Genomic DNA, 16,745 nt, shown 5'->3' on the forward strand with positions numbered 1-16,745 from the left:
TAATGGAAATTTCCAAATGATCTTAATAAATGGGCATTATCTTCATTTTATGATAAAGAAATAGAAGATCAGAGAAGTTAAGTGACTTAAGGCCCTGCAACTAGTTGAAAAGGTAGAGTTTAGCCTGAGCCCAGGGCCCTTTAAACCAGGTGGCTTCTAGCAGGACAGTTAAGAGCCCAAGACTTCCCTCAGTTTCCAGGGCTTGATCTGTGATCCTCTAGCAGTCCTGGGGTGGGATGGGGTGAGGGTGGGGGAGTATCTCTGTGTCTTAGTTTCCCTCTCTGTCAACTGCCCTGAAGCTTCATGAAGAAAGACATGGGGCAAACTTGCTTCGACCACATCAGTCATGGAAGCCCCTCCCAGAAGCGGACAGGTCGTTGGCTCTGCCCCTCAGTTATGGGAGGATAAGGTCCTTGACCTGCTGCCTCCAGCAGGATCACCGGGGAGCCTTCTGTGCCCTGTGCACTTGTATGCTCAGCTCGGAGAGGCCTGGGCCTGACATCATTTAGAAGCAGCTTGGGTTGAAGGTCACTGGGTTTGGAGGATTATGGTCAGGCTGCTGGGCAGCGCTGAGGCCCACCTGAGGTAAACGTCAAGACCACCACGTGTGAACGCATGCGGTGGTGTGCTGTGAACATTATCAAAGAGATCTGGGGGTTGGGGGAGCCTGGGGGACCCTGATTCCAGCACACCACTGGCTGCAGTACTGTATGAACCTGATGAAAGCTGGAAAAGCGGTGACTAAGCCCTCCTTGCTCTCCCTCACTTAGATGGAGACTGAGTCACAAAGAAAGCCTGAGGCTCTGGCTTAAGACCACAAATCCTGGGCGCCTGGGTGGCTCAGTGGGTTAAGCCTCTGCCTTTGACTCAGGTCACGATCTCAGGGTCCTGGGATCGAGTCCTGCATTGGGTTCTCTGCTCAGCAGGGAGCCTGCTTCCCCTCTCTCTCTGCCTGCCTCTACCTACTTGTGATCTCTCTCTCTCTGTCAAATAAGTAAATAAAATCTTAAAAAAAAAAAAAAAAAGACCACAAATCCAACTGTGCTGAGATTCAGTCTGAATCTAGTCATTCAAGTTGAAGAGGTCCTGGGTGCGGGTCTAGCCTCTGGCCATCTGTGTCACCTTGAACACGTCAGCTAAGCCTTTTGAGTCTATCTTTCAGTGAGAGGAGCATGATGATACCTACTTCTCCAGATTGTTTAGAGGTTAGGCTAAACTTAAACAAACGAACAAAACCTACCTGGGGGTACTTTGAAAACCTTAAAATCCTAAAATAATAAAATGTTTTTTTAAACCACAAAAAAGAGGGAAGAAAGAAAGAAGGAAGGAGGAAGGGAAGGAAGGCGAGGAAAGGAAGGATGGAAAGGAAGGAAAGGAAGACAGACAGACAGATCTCTCCCTTTACCCAGATTCATTACTAGTCAAGCTCGTAAACATTTTCTTGGATATTTGAGGAGCCTTCTTCACTTGGCTTGTCCTGGGTAGAGACTGAGTCTCTCTTCCTATTTCCCCAGTTCCTGGAGTTTCCATGCCTCCACTCCCTGTAAGTAGGAAAAGAGAAACACGGATCCTCCCCATACTGGAGTTTTTCCACATTTGGTGGGTCATTTGCTGCCCAAGGAGGTGGCTGTTCAACTAGTGCCCCCTGGTGGTGACTCTTAGGAGTCTCTCTAATGTCACCCACCTAGAAGGTTGGAATTCGGAGGAGGATGTACCTAGCTGGACCTGGCTGGGGCTTGGGTAAGGACAATCCTGCCATTGGGTCCATGTATGACCTGCATCTTTGCGCTGTGGCCACTGTGCCCATCGTGCCAGCACAGGGGTGTGTAACGACAGAGGCTGACCCATGGCCATTGGCAAGGTCATTTCATGTCCTTGGTTATTTTGTGCCTCTTCCGTGGTAGATGCTCTCTGGTGGGTGTTAGCATGTAACACAGAGATTGTCACCCTTTGGTCTACTCCCACATGTCTACCCGTATCCTCTACCCCAGTCCTCCCCACCCACATCTTCCCATCTTTTTTCCTTCCAGGCCCCTGACTAGCCAAGCCATTAGCCACCACCCATGCATTGTACCCATTCTGACTTCAGGACCCTTCTTGGTCCACACAAAGGAAATGATGAGCTGTGCCATCCATAACGCTGCCTGTTTACTGGAGGGTTTTCACCCAGCGTTTGTCAAGGCCACCCCTGAGGGAGCCGTTGTACTGTTACCATCATGTGCGGCTGGCACAGGCTTAGGAAGCTGGCCCACCTGTAACCCCAGCTCTGGCTTTTTCTTCCTCCTTCAGCTGATGGGACAGGAGTCCCAATAGCCATGGGTGTGAGCTGAGGGAGGCACACTGGGACAACAGTAGGGTGGTGTGTGTGGCACAGCTGGCCTGTACCTTCTGTTCCTGCCCTGTTAAATCCCAGAGACACCATCTCCTTGGTACAAGGGACTGACACTGGGCCTGCCAGGCCTTCCATCCCGACCAGACGCAGCTCAGGACGGGCAGTTCCGGCTGCATGGTCACTTGGTGTCCCGTGGAAGCTTGTTTTGTTTTGATGGTTGACGAATAGTTCTCTGTGGCAGTTGACGTGACCTTGCTGGAGAGCGAAGGGGTCTCACTGCGAGAGTCCCATGGGAGCTTGCCACCAACCCCACAAGGCCTCTTTCCCTGCCACGGAACCCTTCAGCACGACAGTGCTGGCCGGTCACGCGATTCAGGTGACAGCTGCCAGCCTCCCAGGTAACACAGGGCCGATTGTGGACTCAGAGTGGGGTTGGGTAGGGGCTTCCCCTTTAGTCTCAGGTGAAGTGCCGCAAATTAAACATGGTACGCTCTTAGACAGAAGATGAGTTTGCTCTTTGCTGGCCCCTCTGGTGTTGTCTGGATCTTTTTATGTCTCCCAGCTAACTGTGAGTGCCTCTGGGGTGGCATTTAATCACGGCTCCTCTGCCTACAAAGCTATGTGACCCTGGGTGCACCGTCTCCCTTCTCTGAGCCTTGGTGTCCCCTTCTATAAACTGGGGATGTGTCCATGCCTGCAGCCCCGTGGAGATGTGAGCATTAAGAAAAGAAAGCTCACAGTCCCCTCCAATGGCGTCTGCGCATCCTCAGCGATCCTTAAAGGCTGGCTATCATTCTTCTCCCCTGGGACCCTCTGACAAAAGATGGCCCCCACACCACCCCAGCGCTCAGTAAATCTGTGCTAATGTGTTAGTGGGTGTCAGTGACTTCACATGACCCTTGGGTCACATGTGGTTAACATGTGTGTATTTTAATAGGCTTTTATATAGTGACTCTAATGATGTGTGGATTGTCTGGGGGTTGTGGGGTTGTGCTCTCGAGCTGTAAACTCACCACTCCGCTGCTCCTCATTATTCTTGGAGTTCTAGCCTGCTTCCTCTGCAGCCCTCACGGGACTGTGGGGTGTGCGCGTGCGGTTTGTGTGGTGTGCGTGCATATGCCTGTGTGTTGTTTGTGCCTTGTTAATGTGTTGTATGTGTGCACATGGCCTCTAAGTCCCCAGAAGCAGGAAAAAGACAGCCCTTCCCTGGGTACCACCACCTCACTCACCTCCATGACTCTGAGCCTGTTCCTGCTCCCTCAGCTCGATTGTGGACAGCACCTGTGCCCTGATCTCCGTATCTTAGTGTCTAACCCGGGTCTTTGGCCAAACATGTGCTCAACACAGCAGGACTTCTCTGCTAATTGAATGCAGCCGGGAAAAGAGAGCAGTCCTGGGATAGTCTTTTCTGGGCGGCGCTGCAGTGCCCTCTAGTGGATTTTATCTGCACTTCTTTAGGTTTGAGGATCCACGGCTAAGAAGTCTGTTTTGGGAATCCAGGAGGGCTTGGTCTCCGTTGCTGTTGGTCTCTTTGCCTGGCAGAGAGGGAGGTGCAGTTAGAACTGAGGGTGTGTGGGGGCGAGGCTGGGGTGGTCAGGGAGAAGGAGTGATGTCAGTAGACCAGATCTGAGACCACTTGGCCCAGGAAGGCCTGGTAAGTAGGGGAAAGCCCAAACTTTCCCTTTCTTCCCAACGCGCTCTTCTTTTCTTCTCAGGCAGAAATGACTCTCAAGAGGAGTCCACTTGGGGCGCCTGGGTGGCTTAGTGGGTTAAGCCACTGCCTTTGGCTCAGTTCATGATCCCAGAGTCCTGGGATCGAGCCCCACATCAGGCTCTGTGCTCTCTCGGCAGGGAGCTTGCTTCCCTTCCACTCTCTCTGCCTGCCTCTCTGCCTACTTGTGATCTCTGTCAAATAAATAAATAAAATCTTTAAAAAAAATTTTAAAAGAGGAGTCCGCTTGAGATTCTTTCTCCCTCTTCCCCTACCCTGCCTCCCCCCACTCACATGTGTTCTTTCTCTCTCACAAATAAGTAAATTAAATCTTTTTTTTTTAAAAGATTTTCTTTGAAAAAGGTTTTATTTATTTATGAGAGAGCACGTGCACATGCATGCAAGGTGGGAGGAAAGGAGAGGAGAAGAGGGAGAGGGACCAGCAGACTCTGCACTGAGCACAGAGCCTGATGTGGGGCTCAATCCCATGACCCTGAGATCATGACCCGAGCTGAAATCAAGAGCTGGAAGCTCAACTGACTGAGCCACCCAGGCACCCCCAAAGTGTTCTTTTAAAATCATAAGTCAGATCACATTGCCATCCCCTGTTTAATAATACTTTATTTATCCCCCATTTCACTTGATATAAAACCCAAACTCCTTCCTGTGACCTACAAGACCCTGTGTGTGGAAGAAAAGAATGCTGCCACTCTAGAAGACAGAACAGGACCAATCGATGGGAGGACAGAGTGTGACCTTTGACCCAAGGAAAGATGGAATTTCCAAGAATCACAACTGTGCCAGCTGTCTGCCCAGTGAGGTATGGTCCCACCATGGAGCGTGCAGAGCTGCTGCTGGGAACATGTCTGTCCAGGCTGGCTGGAGGCTGGAGGAGATGAGCTCCAGTCACCTTCCTGAACTGGAACTCTGCACCTCTAGGAATAAGACATGTGAGGAGGAAACTCCCACTTAACTGGCGGTGATAAGATAAGTAGAATCTGGACAGAGGCAGTAGTTCTTTAGGAACAGAGACAGCCTTTGCTTCTTCAGGAACACGTCTTCCAGGGAGGCACTCCAAGGATGAAGGGTACGTACTGTGCTGTCAAGAAGTTCATGGACTTGGGGGCTCCAGGCTGGCTAGCAGTTACAGCACCCCAAGGATGCTTGGACTGTGGGGGTATGTGGGGAGGGTGGAGCACACGGGAACTGGAGTGAGTGAGCCCTTGCCCCTGGCATCACCTTGAAACCGTCTGGTCAAAGGCTCTGGAAATTCCAAGTGGGCGGGCTCCGTGCTCAGGACGGAGTCCGCCTGAGATTCTCTCCCTTTCCCTCTGTCCCTCCCCCTGCTCGAGTGCATTCTCTCTCTCTCCAAAATAAAATAAATGAAAAAATCTTTCAAAAACTATTAAACAGGGGTGCCTGGGTGGGTATCTGCCTTTGGCTTGGGTCGTGATCCCTGGAGCCCTGCTCAGTGGGAAGCCTGCTTTTCCTTCTCCCTCTCCCCCTGCTTGTGTTCCCTCTGTCACTGTCCCTGTCTCTGTCAAATAAATTAATAAAATCTCTGGGGAAAAAAAAAAAAAAACTATTACACAGTGGAAGCCCAGAGTGGGTGTTTATCATTTTCATGCATCTTTATTTTGTTTACCATCTATATGAGAACTCATGTGGCATGTAGTCCCCTTCCCGGTGTTTAGACCTTCTACAGTCAGTGTCCCAGGAAAGAAATCCTCCTGCAGCTTGCGTTTATCTCTCAAAATCATTTTTGACATTTACCCGCATTGATGCATCTATCTCTAACTTACGTATTATCCTCACTTTTAAAATTTTTTAAAATTGAGATATAATTGACAAATATCGTTGTATTAATTTCAGGTGTTCAGTTTCATCATAATGATGTGATATTTGTGTATGCTGTGACATGTCACTACAAGGAGTCTAAGGTCCATCACCACACATAGTTCAATTTCTTTTCCTTGCGACAAGAACTTTTCAGATCTACTCCTTGAGCAACTTTCAAATCTACGATTCAGTCTTCTTAGCTTTGGCCATGATGCTGTACATGACATTCTTAGGACTTATTTATTTTACAACTGGAAGTTTGTACCTTTTGACCACCTTCACCCATTTCACTCATCTCCCCACCCCCACTGTCAGCCTCTGGCAATTACCAATCTGTTTCCTGAATGTATTAGTTTGTTTTCTTTGTTTTTTGTTTTTTAGATTCCACAAAGTAGTGAGATCATGGAGTATTTGTCTTTCCTGGTCTGACTTATTTCACTTAGCTTAATGCTCTCGGGGTCCATCTATGTTGCTGCAAATGGCAGGATTTCCTTCTTTTCTGTGGCTGAATAATATTCCGTTATATATATGACCACAGTTCCTGTATGCATTTATTTGTCAATGGATACTTGGGCTGTTTCCCGTCTTGGGTATTATAAATGCCATGAAATGGGGGTACAGATATGTCTTTTTGAGATCATGATTTCATTTCCTTTGGGTAATGATCCAGAATGATGTGACTTGCGGGACGGCATGGTAGTTCCATTTTCAGTGTTTTTAAGGAAACTCCATACTGTTTTCCATAGTGGCTGCACCAGCTTACTTTCCCATCAAAAATGTACAATGATTCTCTCTTCTCCACATCCTTGCCAATACTTGTTATCTCTTGCATGTTTGATATGAGCCATTCTGACAGGTGTGAGGTGTTATCTCATTATGGTTTTGATTTGCATTTTCCTGATTATTAGAGATGTGGAGCACCTTTTCATGTGTCTGTTTGGCCATCTGGATGTCTTCTTTGCAAAAAGGTCTATTCAGATCTTCTACCCATTTTTAAATTGCATTGTTTGTTTTTATCGTCCCTTTTAAAAATCCGTGACTCTGTTGATGGACCCTTAGGTTGGCCCTCAATTTTTTACTGCTACAGACAATGCTGCTATAGGGATTTTTGTTCAGCTTTCTTTCTGCACACACAGGAGAGTCTCACAAGGGGGGTACCCCCAGGAGCAGACGAACTGGGTTGAGGGCACTGTGGTCTTCAAACCCCATCCGCTCCAGCTGAGTGCTCTCACTCCCACATGCACAAGCCTACCTTCTAGTCTGTGCTTAGTAGCCTTTTGTGGTAAGAACAATGGAAGAATAGTTACACAGGAATGCATCTAGAGTATACTCTTGGCTATGAAGTCTCAGCAAAGTCTGGAGGCAGTCTGTGCCATTCTGAATTCAGAGCCTCCTGCTGAGACACAGGAAGTAAGAGACAGGAGGCACACCGGGGATTTGGACGGGCTGGCTGGCTGTCTCCACTGACGATCTGCTTCAACGTGTCATCCTTTTGTCTTGACCTTTTGTTCCAGGGAATAAATAGGGAGCCCAAACTTCTAGGCTTGCTTGTCCGTGACAGTTGTCCCAGTAAAGTCATTAGTGGCATGTCCTTTGACTCTTGGGAGTGTTCAGGTTTGAGGGTCGCCCTAGCTATGAGAGTGGCAATTCAAATCGATTTCCTATCCGGGACGGGTCTGATTTCTGCTGCTCTGTTGAGGTCAGTGTGGATTTGACTGAGGCCTGGAGAGTCCGTGGGTTACAAATCACAGGGGGAGAGCTACAACTGTTGCTGCAATAAGGCTTAAGATGCAACGAGCAGCCCTCGGAGACATTCAGAGGGAGCTGACCACAGCCCAGAATCCCTTCTCTGAGAAGCTCTGCTGCTGTCACCACGGAGTCCTAGCCATGTGTCTTGGTCACTGCCCACAGGATAGCCAGCTCCAGGGACAGGTGGTGCTGGGTAGCCTGGCGGGTGTTCCCCTCCCCATCTCCTCAAGATCAGAATCCATTCCAGGCCACCAGACAGTGTTCCCTGCCAGCCCTTTCATGAACACAGTTCCTGGATGTGCTTTGTGAGTTGTGGCCAAGCTCTTGTGACAACACCTCCTGGAATAACAAAAGGATCCTTTGTGGCAGCCGGCTCCAGCTAACAGCTTGTGGATGGCTGGACTCCCTCCGGCACTTTCTTTACTAGACGTGCGCCGCCCCCACCCCCCAATCCCACATCCATTCAGTTCAAGACAATCTGGGATCCTAGCTAGATAATTGGGCCATTTGATCAACCTGAAGAGGTAGGTCAGGGCGGCCATCCAAGGCTGAAACTTCCGGAGGAAATGGCAGGACACAATGCGAGATCTGTGGCGGGGGACAGCTCAGGGCATCTGCATTTGGTGGTTCCCTTCCAGCACTTTGCCACCTCCTGGGAGAATGCCTGCAGCTCTGCGGTGTGTTCATACAACAAAGGCTTCTCCTTAGAAATAAGTCCACACAGGACCTCCAACTGACCCGCCTCGGAAGCTTAGCCTCTACCTTTGAAGAGTAGGCCCATAGAGGATTACTCCTACCAGCGGCATTCGAGACTCCTCTGGGGATCATCACCTCCACGAGGTCTGTGTTGAGCTGCCCCCAGGTGACAGCGTACCCTCTGACTTTTGTGCTGCCTCTTCCATGACCCATGATGAACGTATGTGTGTGTGCACACACATCCCTGTCACAGCACAATTACTCTCACAAGGACAGTGATATATCTTAATTATTTCATGTGCTAGCAGCTCAGCAAAAGTTTGCTAAATGAAGAAGTGAGCCGCCCCCCTCACCTGGAAGGGTTTGTTCCCAGAAGCAGACTGGATGGAGGAGCTCGGTGACACTGGCAAATCTTCTATTCCCTTCTGCCCTTCTCCTCTGTCTCGTTTTCTATTGTCCAGACAGTCTCCATGTCTGGGGAGGTTGGCAACCGGCAAGCCCCAATTCACAACATTTCAGCTCTGGGAAATGAAGGCAGATCCATGCTCTCCCTCTGGTCCTTTGATCACCCCCGGGACCGTGGCGTGGGCTACACTGACCGGAGGGCTCACTGGAATCACATCACTGGACTAGGGGAGAAGCAATTCCCCAAAGTGGGGGGATTGAGCTGATCTTGAAAAGACAGAAATTACAGACATGTGGGGCCAGAGCAGGGAAGCCTGAGCAATTCCTAAAAAGACCGATTCTGAGCTGGGGAGCAGGACTGCTCTTATGGGAGGGAAGACTCTGGCAGCTCTAACGACCACAGGCCAGCCAGGTTTTACAAGGACCATCCCCTCAGCAAGAGTGACAGGTGGTTGTATCTGTAGATTCTGAATGTCATCAACACTAAACAGATGTTTATTGAAGACCTACTGTGAAATGTCAGACACTGCAGGCCTGGGGGGTCCAGGGGAGCTCAAGGTCACACTGCTAGTGAGTGACAGGACTTGAACCCCACCTGCTTGATTGCAGAGCCACATTCAGAATCTCTATACCATGGGTAGGTGGCTCGTGGGGGCACCTGACTTGATTGCAAATGGTAATTTGTCAGAATAACATCATAGTCAAGTTTGGGGGCCAGGGGCACCTGGGTGGCTCAGTCAGTTAAGTGTCTGCCTTTGGCTCAGGTCATGATCCCAGGGTCCTTGGGTAGAGTCCTGCAGCAGGCTCCTTGCTCCTCAGGGAGACTGCTTCTCCCTCTGCCTGCTGCTCCCCCTGCTTGTGCGCACTCTCTCTTTCTCTCCCTGATAAATAAATAAATAAAATCTAAAAAAAATAAGTTTGGGGACCAATTATTAGGTCACTGCAACCAAACAGGCAGGCGAGGAAGGACTCACTTATACCAAGGCGGTGGCTGAGATGGCTGTGAGGACACAAACCACTAGAGAGCAGGAAAAGAAATTCTAAGTAGCTAAAACCTGTCATGACTGATAATGAATGGGATGTGTGAAGGAAGGACAGTTGTCTACACGGACACTCTGATTTCTGGTATGGGCACCTGGAAGATGGAATCGCCTATTCTTCTCTGAGATAGACCCAGAAGGAAGCAGCGTGGCAGGGTGCCAAGGGAGATGAGTATAACTTCAGATGTATTGGATTTGAGGACATGTTGGACTTGACACCCAAACGGAGATGTCCAGGAGCCAGGGGATGGGTCCAAGGCATGGGAAAGAGCCACAGGCACAGATGCTATCCCCCGCAGATGCCATGTAGTATGAGACCAACGGAGGCCTGTTGATCAAGGCGGGGGTCACGACATTTAGAAGTAGTTCACAATACTCTCGGGGTTCTGCAACTCATTTGGTACTGCACCCCAGAGTGATTCTTTCTGCCTCTTCTGGCCCCCCTATTTCTCCCCCCTTCCCTGACCTGGGTAAGTCAGTCTCATCATTTCAGTGCCCATAGCATCTCCTGAGCATGGCCTTGCTGGCCTCACCAGTGTGCTTTTTAACATTGAACCCTAAACCCTTCTTGGACAGGAAGCTCCATGAAGGTTGGGACTGTACCTATATGGCTCATGGCTATACCCCCGTAGGAGGAGGAATTATTACCCACCCTCACTAGTAATAGTAGTAGTAGTAGTAGTAGTAGTAGTAGTAGTAGTAAATAACACTAGCATTTATTGAAGACCTACTATGTACTAGGTACTCCGTTCAAACTTTCACATACTTCTCCCATTTAATGCTCAGAAGTCCCGTGAGGTTGGTGTTGCTGTTAAACAAGTAGGAAACAGGAACAGGGGTGAAGTGATCTGCCTGAGGCCACAGAGCTCCTAAGAGGTTTCTAATCCAAGTCCCACAGACTCTGAAGCCCAGCTTTCTCTCCCTGTGCTCTCCGTCCAGCTGGGAGCATGAGGGGCATCCCATTGAAGGCTTTGTGGAAATCAGCAGAGACCTGGGAAGGCCTGACAGAATGCATTCTGAGAATGTAAGGGCTGTGAGGGCTTCCAGCCCCTAGAGTGATAGCTTTGGAAAACTGAGAGGAGACGTTGCCTTACTTGTACTGTGCCGGCTGGAACCCTGAGGCAGATCAGGCACCTTGTCCGGCTGGGCTGAGAAAGAAGCCCAGGAGGAACTGACCAGAGCCAGTACCTGGGTAGCTGCTGGGGACAGAAGACAAGCGGGGAGAAGGGGCTGGACCTCTCGATGACCCTTCACCACCTGACATGGGTACAGAGGACCCACACTGCCCAGAGACCAAGGCCAGGCCTGACAGAAGAAGGGAGAGCCCCCAGCAGGTCTCACTGACCCCAGTGGTCCTGAGTGGGCCTCAGTAGGGAAACTTTCCCATCAGCTGAGTTTGGTGGGGGGGAAGCTAGACTAAATGGCATAGTTTTATAAAGCAAATGGGACCAACTTAATCCTCTGCAGGGAGATTAAAACCCATGAGGGACTTCCCATCTCCCTCATCTGAATCCCAAACTCCTTAACAGAGCCATGTGGCTGCCGCTGACAGGGACCGAAAACTCCTGGACTGTCCCCCCAGTATCTTCTGACCTTATGATTGTATCTTATGATCTCCCTACCTGCCCCCCAACATTAGACCCACTTGACATCAAGGCCCAGGACCTGTCCCCAAACCAGTCTTTCTGGGGTTAGCCACCCTTCTTTTCAAAAAACTCCCCAGGTGATTCCATGGTGTGTCTGGGGCCTCGAAGGCCCACTGCCTGGTCTTTCCCATCTGTCATCCTCCCCTGGCAGCCTCCTCTTATTCTCGGGGCCTTAGCCTGGTGTCTGCTCAGCATTTGCCACCTCGGGAAGGTGTCTGTGACTCCTCCCCTGGGCAGAGTGGGCTGGTGCCTGTCTCTGCCCGTGCCCCACAGCACCCAGAAACTGTTAAATAAGTGGGCTGAAATGTCCAATATCATGTCGAAATCTGTCTCCCCAAATTTCCCTTCGTCCCTGCTATTCCCTCCTTCCTCATTAAACATGAAAGCCCCAGCCTTTTCCATTTTTTTTTTTTAAACTTTCCCCAGATGTCTATGGGTATTGGTCCTTAATTAGCACTTTTGGATTCCTCTGGGTCCTCACTGTCCTCCTGAGCAGGGAGCTAGCTCTCTGTTCCTGCAAACATTAGAGTTTCCCCAAATAGCTCCTAGAAAAGGAAGTACGGCAGCTCCCAAGAAAAGACAGTTTGCAAACAAGGGCTCTGCACAGGCAAGCTCAAAGGAACCGAAGCGTTCCCCTCTCTGGGAGACATTTGAAGCTCCTCCACTTAAGATCACAGAGAGGTTTAGTCAATACTCATCCATTTCTTCCTCCACCCTTCCTCAAGGGAAGCCAGAACCCAGCTCTTGTCAGAGAGGCTGTGGAAAGGCTTCAGGAGAGTGGAGGGGGTGATCCAGCTTGGATCAGAAGAGGATGAAGGTGAGAAGCTGCCAGCAGGCCATTAATTGGCTTTGAAACCCCTAAGAGCCTCACCCTGGTCCAAGCAACTTGAGGCAATTTCCAAAAGTAACTGTGGAGGAAGAGGGCTGCACCTCTCTCCCTCTTTCTGGAACGGGCAGCTCGGAAGTGGAGGAAGGAGCCAGGAGTCCACAGGCCATCCTTCCTCCACCAACTGCCAGGGCCTGGAGGGAAGCCTGGCCTTGTGCCTCCTGGGGCTTCAGAATGTGCCCGAGTTCGAGGAAGTGCAGGCCACCCCACCCCTCCTTGCAATGATGATGACGAGGAGGGGGCTGACAGCAAGTGCCCAGGCCCTGCCGGAGATCCAGGGAAGGGATGGCTGCTGCCAGAGCCCTGGGTGTGGGCAACTTGTCTTTGTTGGATTTCTGGCTTCATGAACCGTCCCTGTCTTCAGGACTTTGCCTGAAAATGAGGGTTTTGGTTGGGCCATGTATCAAAGGTCCCTTCTAGCCTCGTCTCTTCGGGGGCTGGTGAGAAAGCCGAGGGGAACAGAGAGGAAGTGCAGAGTGACTCTGGGGAAAGATGGTAAATGAGCGGCCTGTCTGCCATGTGGCAGCAGGCTCCCGCCTGGAGGCCCTCCGCAATAAGGAGCGATGGGACGACTCCTACACCTTGGAGGAGAGAAGGAGACTGAGGCCCAAGGAACTTTAAAAGACACGTGGGGGCAGGGGTGAGGGGACGCCTGGGTGGCGCAGTTGGTTAAGTGTCCAACTCTTGCTTTCTGCTCAGGTCATGATCTCAGGGCTGTGAGATGGAGCCCCACATTGGGCTCCGGTGTCAGCACAGAGTCCGCTTGGGATTCTCTCTTTCCCTCTCCCTCTGCCCCTCCCGCTTATGCTCTCTCTCTCTCTAAAAATAAATAAATAAATAAATAAATTTTTTAGAGGTTTTATTTATTTACTTGACAGAGAGAGAGAGATCTCAAGTAGACAGAGAGGCAGGCAGAGAGAGAGTGAGGGGGAAGCAGGCTCCCTGCTGAGCAGAGAGCCCGATGTGGGGCTTGATCCCAGGACCCTGAGATCATGACCTGAGCCAAAGGCAGAGGCTTAACTCACTGAGCCACCCAGGCACCCCTAAATAAATAAATCTTTAAAAGAAAAAAAGGAAAGGAAAGATTCACACAAAGTCACACCAGTAGTAAGAAGGGGACTTTTGTCCATCACAGGGATGGCAGATAGGTTTGACTTCAGGTGCCAACCCTGACTGACAAGGGCTGCTTACAGCGCCATGTTGAAGAAAGAGTGCAGAAGCCATGAGCATTGTCCACCAAAGTCTTGGGGAGAAGAAGAGGCAGCATGAATACCATCTGTTGGCCATACTTACTGACTTGGTTCATAAACTGTTACTGAGAGGCCACTTCCTGCAGGACACTGGGCCTTACACCAGGGATTCGTTGGTAAATAAGGCCAGCCTCTGTTCTCAGAAAGCTTACATTCTAGAAAGGGAGACAGCTGATACACGTGTAAACAAATGACAAAATAATATAATCTCAGTTAGTGCTCAGTAGTATAGGGAAATGAGACAGTGCAAAGGTCTAGACAGTGTTGGTGTGGAGGATGAGGGAGGGAATCGAAGTGGACGGGGAGGGGGTGACCTCTAAGCAAAGACTTAAATTCTGAGAGAACGCAGCTCTATAAGAACTGGAAAAAGAGCATCCAGGCAGAAGGAACAGCCAATGCAAAGGTCCTGAGGTCATGCTCCAAGGGACAGAGAGAGACCAGAGTTGAGGCTGTGTAGATAGCAAGGGTGGGGAAGGGGGTGTCAGTGGAGGACATGGGAGTGGTGAAGCCAGCTGTCTCCTCGATGTGCATATGTGGATGTCTAACCGGCCTCCTAAATTAGCCAGTCCAAAATGACACCCTCAGTCCTCAACCCCAGCCCCTCCCCAACCAAATGGCTCCTAAGTCCTCACTTCTCTTCCTGTAAATGACCACCCACACTGCTGCTCAGACCACTGGCCAGCCCGGCCATCATCAGTGCTCGCCTGTGGTCTCCTCACTGGTCTCCTTGTCCCCACCCCGGGGTCCTCAATCAGAACCCCCAAAGCACTCATCAGATCACTCCCACCATCATTTACTGCCCCCAAGCTCTCTTCTCCCAGTTTCAACTTTCTTGCAACAATTCCCAACCTACAAACCCACAGGGACATATATTTATTATCCTTCTTTTTAAAAAGATTATTTACTTATTTACTTATTGGTTAGAGAGAAAAAAAGCACACAAGCAGGGGGAACGGCAAGGGGAGGGAGAAGCAGGCTCCCCGCTGATCAAGGAGCTCGTCCCTGGGTCCTGAGATCATGACCTGAGCCAAAGGCAGACGCTTAACTTACGGAACCACCCAGGTATCCCTATTTATTATCTTTTTAAAAGAGAATCTGAAGTTGGTCACAGCTGCAGGGGGCTTTAAGCCCCAATTCAATTCATAGTCATTCCTCTAGTTGTCAGCATTGCCAGAGAGGTTCTGGGGACTGGTATTAATTATCATCGGGACTATTTAACCGGCACCTGCTGCACTCCTGCCCCGTGGCCAGACTACCACAATAGGCCTGCTAGGGAAGTGTGATCACCATTCTACCTTCATTCCCATGGATACTTGGGCTCAGAAAGTTTTAGCTTCCTATCCCCCAGCTGGTGAATGACCGTGCCAGGGTTTGTACTCGGGTCTCAGCAAGCTCTTGCTTCAACATGAAGCTTCCTCCTAGTTTCAAATGGACAAAGGATGGTGGGCTAGAGAGAGGGACTTTGACCTCACTCTGGACATTTTCCCTTTATTCCAAATCAAAAGTCAGAGGCTGATCCCTGGGTTCCTTGGCACCTTCTCAGCCTGGAAAGGTAGGTTAGGACCTTCTGCCCGCCTAGCCCCAAAGAGATGGAGGTGTCTCAGCTTTCCTTATCTGGCCTGGCTTTTGGTCCCCATGCCTCCACCTGCTCCCCATTCATGTCTGCTCTCTTGCCAGGTGGTCGCCTTCCTGCCCCAGGCTGTTGGAGCCAGTACCTGGGTGCCCTTCAGCTTGTCGGCCTCTTGATCAGGAAGCATTCCCGTGGGAACCATGGTGCCAACATCCGGTGACAGGCCCTCTGTTACCTGCTGGCCCTGCTATCAGGCCCAAGAACAAAGGAGCTTGGTGCCTGCTGCCCGGCAGGCTGTGTTTGTCCAGGGTGAGGCCTCGCCTGGCACAGCTGCTGAGCAAACAGGAGGGCCGGCCTCACAACGAGCAGGGCTTTGGCTGAGAGGTGTTGTTGTCAGGACACCTGCCAAAATACTACCCAATGCCAACCAGCACCCCAGGGCAGAGGGGACTGTGGGGCAAACAGTTCTCTCTGGGCCTCAGGCTTTCTAGCTCTACAATGGGAGAGTTGCATGAGATGAGCTCCAAGGTCCCTTCTGTGCTCTTGAGCCTTGAAGGATGTCGGGAGAGATCTCTTGGGCTTGAGAACAGATCTGGAATTAGAAGAGCCTGGAGGCTAAGGTGCAGTCTGGCCCTCTGTCTCATGGCTGCCCTTTACTGCAGCCCTGTGTGCCCACACACACCCTGTCTCCGGCTGGGAGGATGGCCTGCTGTCAGAACCATGTCTTCAGGCACCAGATCGTGACTTCATTTGTTCCCACGGAGCTTCCAGGACTGGAACTGAGGCACTTCGTGATCAGAGGATTAAGTATGAGCTCACCTAGAGTCTCATCACTTATGTTCTGCCCCCCAGACATCTCGGGGTAGCTGGGGAAGGCCCTGGGACGGCTCCTGGAAGGAGGTTTCTCCAGCGAGGACAGCGACAGGCTGCATGGCGGTAGTCATTCTCCACCACCAGCGTGCAGCAGCAGCATCTGGAACGCTTATTTAACATGCAGAATCCTGGGCCCCATGTCCCATAGTTTCTGAGTCCCAAGACCCAAGGAGGAATGGCTGGCTCAGGATTCTGAGTTTCTAACAAGCATGTGGGTGATCCTAAGATCTCCAATGAAGTGGAATGAGGGAGCCTAAACGCCATACAGTCCTGGATTCAAATCCCACCCCTGTCACTTATTTGCACTATGACTTGGGGCAAGTCACCAAGCCTTTCTAGATGTCAATTCTGTTGGGAAAATGAGGCCATAGTAACATCTACCACTTAAGAAACAAGACCTATTTTTTGGAGTGTTTATTGCATGTTGTAAACATTGGTTGAGCAAATGGGATAGAAGTTCATTGCCAATCCAGAAACCCCGGGGGATTCTCCATCATGGCTCCATCCACCATGTACCTCTCAACCACTCAGTCACAAATCTCATGAATCCTACCTCCTGAAACACCTTAGACCTGTCCACTTTTCTCTATCCCCGCAGTCTCCACGCTAGTTCAAACCAGCACGTTCCTCTACCTGGCTATTGCACAGCTCCCTCTCTAGCTCCCTGTTTCTACCCTTGCCTCCCCCATTCCTTCCTCCCAGAGCAGCCACACTAAACAGGTAAGGCAAAGCCTTTGCTTCAACCACC

The sequence above is a fragment of the Lutra lutra genome, chromosome 1 (genome assembly GCF_902655055.1).
Source record: "Lutra lutra chromosome 1, mLutLut1.2, whole genome shotgun sequence".
Classification (NCBI taxonomy): Eukaryota; Metazoa; Chordata; class Mammalia; order Carnivora; family Mustelidae; genus Lutra; species Lutra lutra.